The sequence below is a fragment of the Glycine max genome, chromosome 17 (genome assembly GCF_000004515.6).
Source record: "Glycine max cultivar Williams 82 chromosome 17, Glycine_max_v4.0, whole genome shotgun sequence".
Taxonomy (NCBI): domain Eukaryota; kingdom Viridiplantae; phylum Streptophyta; class Magnoliopsida; order Fabales; family Fabaceae; genus Glycine; species Glycine max.
Window position 1 is genome coordinate 36,221,352 of NC_038253.2, and position 11,888 is coordinate 36,233,239.

The 11,888-nt window shown below is 32.5% G+C and overlaps 1 long non-coding RNA gene across 2 annotated transcripts; it reads left to right on the forward strand.

The window, feature by feature from the left end:
• Window positions 1–4,132: 4,132 nt before the first annotated feature.
• LOC102659486 (uncharacterized) lies at window positions 4,133–8,280 on the forward strand. 2 transcript variants are annotated; one of them, XR_005889426.1, is made up of 5 exons: window positions 4,133–4,530; window positions 4,738–4,971; window positions 5,399–6,641; window positions 7,146–7,232; window positions 7,308–8,280. It is a non-coding gene; the product is annotated as an uncharacterized lncRNA (long non-coding RNA). The 2 variants fall into 2 exon arrangements; XR_005889425.1 differs by having other exon boundaries at window positions 4,133–4,971.
• The last annotated feature ends 3,608 nt before the right edge of the window (window positions 8,281–11,888 follow it).

Below are 11,888 nucleotides of genomic sequence, written 5' to 3' on the forward strand. Positions count from 1 at the left end.
CGAATGCATATGAAACCACACATGCATACACAAATGAAATTTATTTTTGATATAGTTTATATTAAAAAGTTATACTATATATTATATTTATTATATATGTTATCACTTATTTAATATATATTTTTTAAAAAAAGAGATTAAAATTGAAAGTCAATCCAATTAATCCAAGTTACTTTAAATTGGATAACTAATTTTGAAACAAACCGATTTAATGATGAATTAAGGAAACTGAAGAAATTGAATTTAATAATTTTTCTCTATGTTTATAGAATCATATGAATCATGACACTGATTCAAAGTTTAATGATTCAATAGTGATTGAACAATAGTCGAACCAGTATAATTAATAAATAATAATAATTAAATAATTTATAAAATAGTATTAAATATTCTATCACATTAATTTATAATAATAAAATTAAAATAAAACATCATTTTCCAAGTTATTAACATTCAAAATATTCATAAAAGTCTAATAAAATATATCATAATATTTAAGTTTAAATTTTAATAAAGTGCAATAATGTCCGCTCACAATAACAAATTTAAATTTTAGAATAGAAAAAGAAAATGACAAGTTAATGTAATATAAAATTAAGACATAAAAAACATAAATGAATATAAAAGAGTACATTATATGTTTTATAAGAAAAAATTAACAATAATTGATAAAATAGTTTATATCTATTTGAAATATTTCTAAGATGTGTGTTTATATTTATTTTAAAAATATTTAATATTAAATTAAATAATAAAAATAATTAAAAGATATTAGTTCAAATTAGTTTTCAACATTGGTTCTTGATTGATTTTGGTTTCTTTTACATCAGTTTCATCGATTCTAAAATCCTTTAGTTTTTTAAAATATTTGGATCAGATCGTGATTGAATCGATCAAATCGATTAGTCTCATTTAATTTTAAAAATATTTTTTCTCTTTAAAATCATTCCAATCCAATCGACAAAAACCTCTAATATTTAGTTTAAAATTCTATTTTTCACACCACCAAAGTACAATGCGAAAAGTAGTTGCCTAATTTTGTGGGTGTGGTGTGGAGCATATAAGTATAAAGTTTCCTTTAGGCTTTGGTAGAGAGTCTTTCTTAATTGAAAGGATCCAACGTAGGAATTAGCTAGGAGAGAAAGGGATCAATCTCAAATTCTCATTCTTTTTACGGAACCCTTGTGTGTGGAGTCCACTTTTGACAAGTATCAATATTCTGCATTATTGAAGGACTTTGAATAATTTTGTTTTCTCCATAAGCAGGCATTTAAATCGGATCTGCTGGCTGTGCCCTAAAGTAATGCCTTAAAGAATTACAAATATTGAATAAAAGTATAGTATACCGTTTAATAAGTTAAGGAGTTATAAAATTATGCTTTTAATTAATATTTTTTTATATCTCCAATAAGTGATCTAGAACGTTGTTTATACTTTACATAAAAAGACTTTTATTTCATTGATATTTATTTTAAAAAAGAATTTTATTTTGATTGTTGACTAGAGAATACATATTCTTAGAGCATCTGTTGGAGTTTTTTTTATGGGATTCTTACATTTAAGAATAAGTTTTTATGCAGTTTAATTAATGAATGAAATTGACGTGACAATTATGTGTATATATATATATATATATATATAAACAGTTATTTATATATACAACTGTTCTTAATCATAGGAAATCTGAAATAATTGTGGTTAGGATTGCCTCAATTTTTGAGCTATAACTTATATGTCTGTTTGATAATTTCGCTGCTAATTAATTTTATCTGAAATCTAACAATTGTAAGTCTCACTTTAAGTTTTTAAGAATTACAATATTGAAAAAAAAATTGTTAAATTTTTAAATCTTATGTTGTATTATGTAGAGTCTACTAAAAGTGAGTTAGGCTATGTTTAAATAAAAGTTGCGAACGTGTTTTAAAAAATTTCATTGAATATTCTCCAATTGTAAAACACAAAATAGAAAAAAAAACTTATTATTTTAAGAGTAAGAAAAACTTTATTTATTTTTCCTAGAAATAAGGTATTCTTATAGTTGAAAATTATATATTCTCAAACACACACAATTGGACAAATAATTAAACTCTTGTTGGTATGATTAAGGAATCTAATAATCTAATAATTGTGCTTGACCCTGTTGATAGTAAAAAAAAACTTTTGAATTCTCCTAAGTATCCAAACATGCACTTAAACAACTCTACCTATTTTCTCATTTATATATATATATATATATATATATATATATATATATATATATATAACTCTACCACGGTTGTACCGTCGGAAATTCTTTAGTCTATAAATTAAAAATCATTTACACATCAAACCAATAATTGATAATAAATTTCTATAAAAAAAATTGATGATAAATTAAATAACATTACATGGCTATGTTTGGAAACATACATGTTTTGAAGAATGTCTGGACATACCTTAATGGTCAATTTAAATGCTAGTGACGATAAGTAATTGTTGCTAAATTCTTTTTGACCAATTCCTAAACAGATTGTGACTTTCAAGGGTTCCGATCAGAGATGTTATATTGAAACACCTGTTTGGGGACCCAATAATTCACTCATACGCTAGTCCAAAATTAATTTGTAATTTTGCTAGAGCAAATATACTTTTCTAGTCAAATTAATGCATTATTTCTAGGTTATGTAACAAGACTAATTAAGTAAAGTTGAAAATATAGCATATACTCCAAACATTACGAAACCCAATTTCATGTTACTAGCCAATCGTAAAAATGCCTTAACCTTTTCTACTACTATATTATAGGGTGAAGGTTTTGGACACATAGAGACCATACATTACAAGATTATAGAGAGACAAATAGTTGTGATCACAAACTTTACGCACTGTTTGAAAGAACCCTAATTTTCCAAAAGTGTGTGTGTGGATTTGACAATGGACTTTGGAAGTGTCTAATTCAAGTTTACGCGTGATAATGGAATTGCCCCCACTCAAGGATGTGATTGCCTTATCCAAACTAGGGCCATCTCTGGATCTATCCATAATTTCGTTTTAAAAGACTTTATACATAATTGCATACTTGTTTTTGTACCCATTTTGATGTATATGCTTTTTGAGGTGCACTTTGTCGCTGAAAATGATTGTGTAGATCAAAGCAAAAGGGTATCTATATTATCAATATAGAACAATTATCATGAGGGGAATTTGGCTACTTGTGGGGTTAAAAAATGACGTGCATATAGGTTGTTCTTATAATGCAAGACCAAGTATTAATTGAAGTTGCAATACTAGCAAGATGCTCCTACGTCCTATCCTATGTATGCCTTGCACATCAAAACAACTTTTTTTGGGGAGTTAAATAGAGATAACGATCATTTTATTTTATTAGGTGAATAGTCATAATAATATGTTGCATTTATTTTATACCAACAATTTTTTTCTTATAAAATAAAAAACAGTGCATATCTAATTTTCTTGAAGTAGGATTTCATATTTGAATTTAGTATACAGTAAAAGGCCATGAAATTGGGCGCAGACCCCATTATACTACAAAATATCTGCTAATGTGAGTTAGTATAAGTAGTTAAAGATCACAATTTAATAGACCCCATGCACTAAATTAAATTTCATTTAGTGAGTAATCTTTCTCAAAGAGACCCCATGCATGTTGCTCGGGGGTTAATTGGGTTAGCTGATGTTAGATAAAATTGTTTGCTTGTGTAATAATATTCTGAGTGAACCTTTACCGAGAGTATTGACAACCTCAATATGCCATTGACGCTATAAGTATATAAGGTATTTTTTCATTTTATTATATTTTAACATTGAAAATATTCCTAAATAAAAAAAGCATTCATTTTTCTATTTTGGGGTTAGAGGTTGAAAGATCAAAAGCAAAACACTCTCCTTCCTTCTCTTCTCACCAATTCATGTCCCCCTCTCTTAACTTTCAATTCCCTCCAAATTAGGCTTTGCTCAACTCTAGGACCACAAGTGCACTTATGAGCACTATGTCGTTTTCTTTTATGAACCACTTAACCACTACTCTAGGATGGGGTCTAGGGTGCGAAAGTTAAACAACTTTCACATCGTACATTAATTCCATTTTTTTTTAAATTGAGTTTTGATTAATCTAAGTCGTACGTTTGGTTTTAAAAAAAATGAAGGGTCAGGATTTTCTCATAGCTATCGGTTTGTTACCCGTTTTGGTGTGCACATCTTTGGGTTTGGTGTTGTTCTGTTTTTTAATGTTGGGACCCTAATTGTGACGGTATGTGCATGGTTGCATTGACGTCCTGTAGCCATCTTTGGTCGTTATTGTTGTTGGTATCTATGGCGATTTAAAGTGCAAATTAAGGAGTGGTTTTGGAAAGACGATTTTTTCAGCGTGGTTGGTGATGATGTTGTTATTTGTTGGTTAAGGTGGGGATGTAAGGCCATTGAAAAGGGAAATTGATGTTTGGTTCAGAAAGGAAGCATAATTGGTTCACATGGTGTTTTGTTTGAGGCAACAATGGCATTTGATTTGTCTAATAAAGGAGATGTTATGAGGTATGGTTTTGTTTGCATGTTGCATGTTGTCTTCTTTTCGTGGTTGTTGAATTAATTTATTTTGTAGTTCCCCGTGGTTGATGATTTGTTTCCATATTGTTAATGCAAATGAATTTAGTTCAAATGAAAAATGATTCGTTGTTTGTTTTTGATTTGGTGAACCTAAAACAATGGTTTGTTAATTAATTTTATGGTTTAATTTATGAGGGCTTGAATCATTATTGTTGGTTGTCTCGTGGAAGCGTTGTGAACGCATAGGAAGTGTTGGAAATTTTATTGGTTGTATCTGAAAGATTATTTCAGTGTCAAGAATAGAGAAGAACATTGCAAAGCAGAAGGATAAACAAAGAAATAGTGCAATAGACAGAAGAGGTGTCAAGTGTCGTAAATCGTTTATGTTTGCGATAGGGTTGCAGTGGCTTTTGCGATTGAAATACATAGGTATGTTATGTTATTTATGATTCCGTCAAAGTTCATTTTGAATGGCTTATGTAAGTGAAGTAAATAGTAGGCTTAGGTGTAGAGTGTGAAGTACTGGCTACAACCACTTCATTTGAATGACAACAAATTTTGTTGTAAATCACTACATGTAATTTTAAATGTTTATGTTTAATATATCCACCTAATTGTGATTTTTTACTCAAATAGGCATTAATTTCAGTTGTTATCCGTTTAATAGGCCTTATGAATTTGGAAAAAATAGAAGTTGATGGGGGAAAAGACAATGCTTCCAAAGAAGCCAAAGCTTCGTTGGAAAATTATGCACAAAACCTTTACACGAAGACTGACCTTGCTATGTCAATTTTTTGTAACAATAAAAGTAACACAAAATAGCATTTTGACCATAAAATTACATTTGTATCTATAGGTTCACTTGTCAATTGAAGAAACATGCATTTGTTCTGGTCACGACAAAAATTCCGTGGGAGACATGAATATCATCGGAAAAATAAGGCCCCTAGAAGAGAGAATAAAGATGCTTCATATTGTACAACCTTCATCATTAAGTTTGTAAGCATTGTCAATGGAAATTCGTAACACATTAAATCTTTATATACCTTAGTAGTTGTTAAAGAGAGGTTTAGACAAGAGACTAAATGCTTTAGAAGATGGAAACAAAGACATTCTAAAGGCCATATGCAACCTTCTTCGACAAGAGGCATGTAACTCGCTAAAGAATACAGGAGACCATGTTCCCATTTGTGAAAGCAAAAGCAAGTCGCCTATGGAAAAAATAGTTGATTCACTGAGCGCAAAATACCTTCAGAGGAACGCAGAAGCCAAAATATGAACGGGATGTGTTGGATGTGCGTCTTTGGCCAATCTAAAAAATATCGAAACCATTGTCATCCTAGAAGATGAAGATGCTCATGACCGAAAAGAATGTTTGACTTTCATGTCGGGCAAGTTCATTCGTGACAAAAAAAGAGAGTCATTAGACCACCAACACCAAACAACCTTTGGGAACCAGCCGACAATAACACCACTTCTGATGAATTTTGTAAGGACAAACCTTTCACGAGCAACTACAACATGGGGATACAGTGCAAGGTTAGTAACATACACAACATTTTACATTATCACCAACTCTAAACGGTCATGTATAGGCCATGATTAATTTATTAATCAAACGAATGTCACTTGGGAATGCCGGGGAAAATACCCTTTGAAATAACATTGCCACCTCAGAAGCTGACTTACAATGTCAGTAGGTCAATTGGAAGGATGTTAAAGAAGCCGAAGATTGATTGTCAATCATATATGTTAGTTATGCCTAAATTTAAAAGCAATGCCAACCCCGACAAAGTAAAAAATATCAAGGCAAGTGGTGTTCATGAAAAACCAAGGCAAAAGGCAACTACAAACAATGGAAATGGGGAATTACTTCCATAGGCCAATCATTGGTGTACTTTACATTTTATGATGCCTCCGTAAAATAATATTAATAAACAATCATTTTGAGGATACGTGTCCAAACAATTGGACATTGCCTAACCATTGTTTCATTAATGTAGCGGAAGCAGTGTGTGTTTAAGCCAACTGCCGACATGAAATTGTCGATCGAGGAAGCATGTGCGTGTGCATATTTAACACTCAAAGTGAGACACAAGGTTAGTTACGCAAGTACATGCATTAGTCATACATTTTATCCACCAAATTAAAACACATTCAATTAACAAATCTTTGTTTGGTCAATAATTTTTTTTGTGCTACGCAACACTAGTGACAAGGAGATGTTTTTTCCGATTGGAAACAATTTTGGCACGAGAAGACATTTTGAGAGTCTATGTCCAAATAAGACAATAGCTGATGAGGTTAATCGTTAATTCATTACCTTTTAAGTAAAAGTCGACATGATGTCATCAACCCATCCACTTACTTTTCTGACCTGTGTAACACATATTTTTAGATTTTTTTGTTTATGGCTTTAAAAATAACACACTCCCAGCTTCATGGAACAAACAAGTATGTTTGGTGTCTGCCTACACCTTTTGCAGTATGCCTTTTCCATCACATTAGCTTCTTATTAGAAAATTTTAATATTGGTGAATTACTCACACATACATCTTCTTTGTTGTGATCTTGATGGAACTTTATTTTTCACCACTGAATAGGCTGATGTGTTATCGGGAACCAGAGTCGACAAACTTGTAGACTATTACGGGAAAGATTTCATGTTGTCATATGCATGCCTAAATCATGTAATTTCTTTATCTTAATGGGGGACACAAAAATACATATTCATAACATTGACCTGAATGTGATTTTTGATGCAGATATATATACCTATTTATGAAGATACCAGTCATTGGTATTTGATGGTTATATGCATCAATGACAAGAAATTTTACCACTTAGATTCAAACATGACACTTGAATTTGTGGAGGACAGAAGACAAGTAATAAGAACTAAGGTAGGTGCAACCATTATATACAATTCAATTTGGTTTCATTACTTACATCAACATTTCAAATTACATTTATTGATTAATGAACCAATAATTTTCATGGCGAATTCAGGGTAACATCATGTTGTGTGTATTGACTACTTTTTTAGACACACTACACATTAGTTGGGGAATAAAGGATATGGATCATTGGGAGATCCTACAACCAAGGGGAATCCCAAATTATGGATCTAGGTTAACAGTCTATCCAAAAATGATTAATATTTTCTTGCACGCATTGTTATTTAAGGGGACAACACGATATGCTCTTTGGGTTTTTGAAAAAATGTCAAACATATTGCAGCGACAATTCATGTTTATGGATGCTTGAGTGGATGCAGATGGAGGACTCTTTTGTTACCATATTGTACGGGTTGGTAAGACTTCGACAACTCATTCGAATATCCATCATAATATTTGTGGTTAATGATGAAATCAATAAATAACGCTCTTATTGAATAACAAATTGATGACAAATATGTTAGAATGAAAGTTGCAATGACATTGCCACTTGGGGCACACAACGACAACAAAAGCATACTTGTCACCGTTGCTCCATTGAATTGGGATGATTTATTTCAGGGGAATCGTTGAAAATGAGTTCATCAATGTCATTGGATTTTATGTAAATCCAAAATTGGTCATGTTTTTTTGCTATAAAATTGCGGGAATGCTTTATTTCAATAATTAGATGGGGTTGTATATTTTGGGGCAACACATTAAAATACCTTTAATATTGCTATTCATATGCAATATTAAAACATATATTTCTATTGTTAGTTGTCCAAATATTTGGTTCGGGTATTCCCCCTTGGTACTTCAGTTTATATTTTATAATTGTATTACAACAACTATGGAATACTATATGTTGCCATTGATGGTTAAAAGATTAAGGATATCTGGTGTTCATCAAGTAATAACGTCTAGTATAATCGTTGTCAACTTGTTTGTTTCTTGAATTGTCAACCCAAATTTTATGCCAATAACTGAAAAATAAATTCAATGCACTAATACGAATATGCATTTACCAGGTCTGTTATTTCATACGTGGTTCTCCATTACCATTTTAATTTAACCAAAAAACATTTATTTAATTTACAAAATTTACAAAAATTTCAACTCTTTTTTTTGGGAAAAATGTAAATTATATTAAACCCAAAATGATACAACAATAAACAGGACATACCCCGCAGCTAGAGAAAATCAAAAGCCTCCCTAATACAAGAAGACCTATATCAAGATACTAAAACAAATGCAATAGGTGCGCTTGTCTATACAAAAGAAACTTAATTTTGCTAATAACCTCTACTACAGAAAATTGATAATCTTCAAAAATCAGCTTGTTCCTAGACAGCCAGATGCAGTAGACTGTAATTGCTATAGTCAGACAGGGAAATTTTCCTTGAACACCTGATGTGGATCTGCCCCTAATTAAAGAGTCAGTAATGCGCTGCAAAGAAGTGAAATGCCTGTGAAAAGGAGTCAAATCACGAATGTGAGCCCAAACTTGGAGAGATTTCCTGCAAGAAAAGAAAAAAATGAGCATTTGACTCAGCCTCATTTGAACATAAAGGGCAGAGGGAACCCTTGTTCAAAAAAGCAGCTTTGTCAAGAGTAAGCAGCCGATTCCTTTTAGCAAGCCATAGAATGAAAGACATCTTAGGGGGGATTGCTGGGTTCCATATAACAGAACACCAACTAACAGTAGGCCTGGCATTTGACTCAGCCTCATTTGAACATAAAGGGCAGATGGAACCCTTGTTCAAAAAAGCAGCTTTGTCAAGAGTAAGCAGCCGGTTCCTTTTAGCAAGCCATAGAATGAAAGACATCTTAGGGGGGATTGCTGGGTTCCATATAACAGAACACCAACTAACAGTAGGCCTGGCACCTCTAATGTATTTATAGACTTTGCCAACAAGCAATTGTTCATTGGTGCTCCAAGATTGAATCCTCTTTTTGGCCTTTTCCGTACTTAGCTCTTTGGAGATAATAAAGTCCGTTATTTGAATGATTTTCTTTATCAAAACTGAATCTGATGAAGAAGTATTGTAATTCCACACATCGCTCCCTCTGAAATAGTAATGGGGAACCCACCGAACCCATAGAAAATCTTTCTTACAATGAAAGTCCCACAGGATACGAGAAAGAAGTGCAAGGTTCTAGTCCTTGAGATTAAAAAGGCCTAAACCCCCTTCTTTTTTCGGAGAACAAACTACTGACCAAGCAACCAAGGACTTGTTTTTGCCAATATCTGTTTTGCCCCACAGAAAATTACGACACGAAGCGTTGATCCGGTCCAGAACAGATTGAGGCAAAGGAAAAATCCCCATCCTGAAATTTACAATTCCTTGAATAACTTCTCTGATCAACTCTAGCTTACCTGCATAAGATAAAGACTTTATGCTCCATCCTTGAATCAGGCCAGTAATCTTGGAAAGCAAGGGAGCATAGTGACATACATTTAATCTAGATGATAAAAGGGGAACACCCAAGTATCTAAAAGGGAAGCCACCCAAGCTAAATCCAGTAAGCTGCTGAATATGAGAAAGCTCATGAGGCCTAATATCGGCTGAGTATATGGCAGATTTATCAGAGTTGATGGAAAGCCCTGAAACCCTGCAGAAGTGCTGAAGCTTGGCAAACATAGTTGACACGGAAGGGATATCTCCTCTAGATAGAAGCATAATATCATCTGCAAAAGCCAAATGAGATAGCTGAATACCTGCACAGTTGGGATGAAATTTAAAATTGACATCATCCTTAAGGCTGCTTTACCACTAAATATAACAGCTGAGTCACTTTTAAATTGCCTTAAATTTCATTATCTCAAGTAATTCAAATATTTTAATTAGCATCTTGACTATAATCAATAGTGCATATGTTGTTCTTTGTTAGACAAATGTTGTCGACATGGGCTTGCAAGCACAGGCCCAAACAATTACTCTTATTCACCATTTTCGCCTTGCACCCAACATTTGACAATAATAATTTTGCGGACTGTCCATGGCTGGAGACAAATATATTTGGACATTAATTATTTGGGGCATACGACCAAAGGCACAAATTCGACGTGTGCAAAATATCATATAAAGCATACAAAATATATAAAATAACATGGTTTCACCGACAAAGCAGAACAATATAATTTAAAGTTAAATTTACAACCCCATCCAAATTCAAAATAACCACCTAACCACGAAATGGTATCCATGATTGAACACAAAAAATAGCGCGGATTCAAAGGAAGTCAAAACAAACAAAACATAAATTATTATCCCACCGGGGACTACGAATATACATTATCCAGTGAAACACAATAAAAAATCAAATGTTTCTATCAACATTGTCACCAAATTCATTAGCTACACAACATTTTCATCAAAATGTTAACCTTTTTAGCTTCAAAAACCTATCTTCTATGTCTGTTGCACACTTCACATGTTTACCTTTGTCCATCCCCCATTTTGCTCTTCTACTAAATCAAAGCTCAATCTCCTCGACAAGGCTTGTAATTGAGTTGGCAGTGGAAACCAACCTACAGTTCAACTCAACTTTGGACTTTTGCGCATCTTCAAGTATACTGGATTTCACCAGCAGTTTCTCCTGGAGTGGCACAAGTTTTTCATTGATTTCTTGGATGCTTGAAATCATTTCCTCAATTACAACATTTGTCTTTCTTACTTTGTCCTTCCATTCAATGTACTCATTTTTCAGACAAGAAACTTTAAGTTTCTTTTCCTCCCAATCACATAACAATTTTTATGCTTCTTGAAACTTGGCGTTAGTGTCAAGGAATAAAATACTTAATAATAGAATTTCTTGCACCAACTTCAAATCTAGTTGATCAATGGTTAACTTAGGATCTTTAACAACTACTGAAGCAACCCAAGCAAGTGGGAAAACATCATACTCAGAAGACACCAAAGTACAGAAGTCTAAAGCAAGATAGGATGACAACTTCATCTTGCACCACTGCAATTTACTATCCGTAGATGATCCCTCAATAACATCATCACAACTTCTAAAATCATTGTCAAACAAGTCAATGATCTCATTTGAATGTTGCCCACCTGTTTTACATGGACCAACAGACATCAGTCTCAATGATTTCCTTCTTGGTTGACTACAAATTTCTATTTTCTACTTCAATTTATTTTCCCAGGCAATGTGTTTAGTACCATGTGTTTTACCTACAAATGCATCCGATTGACAAGTAACGGGGACAAAATTTATTGCATAAAGGGAAAAACAATAAACAAATAACTCACAAACACAACTTGCAACGACATAACCTACATCAAAGATAGGGTACAAATTACAAGACATAATCCAGACCAAAATTATCACCTTTTTGCAAATTTGTTGGACCTAAACAAAAACAGTGAGAGTAAATATTGTACAATTTAACGA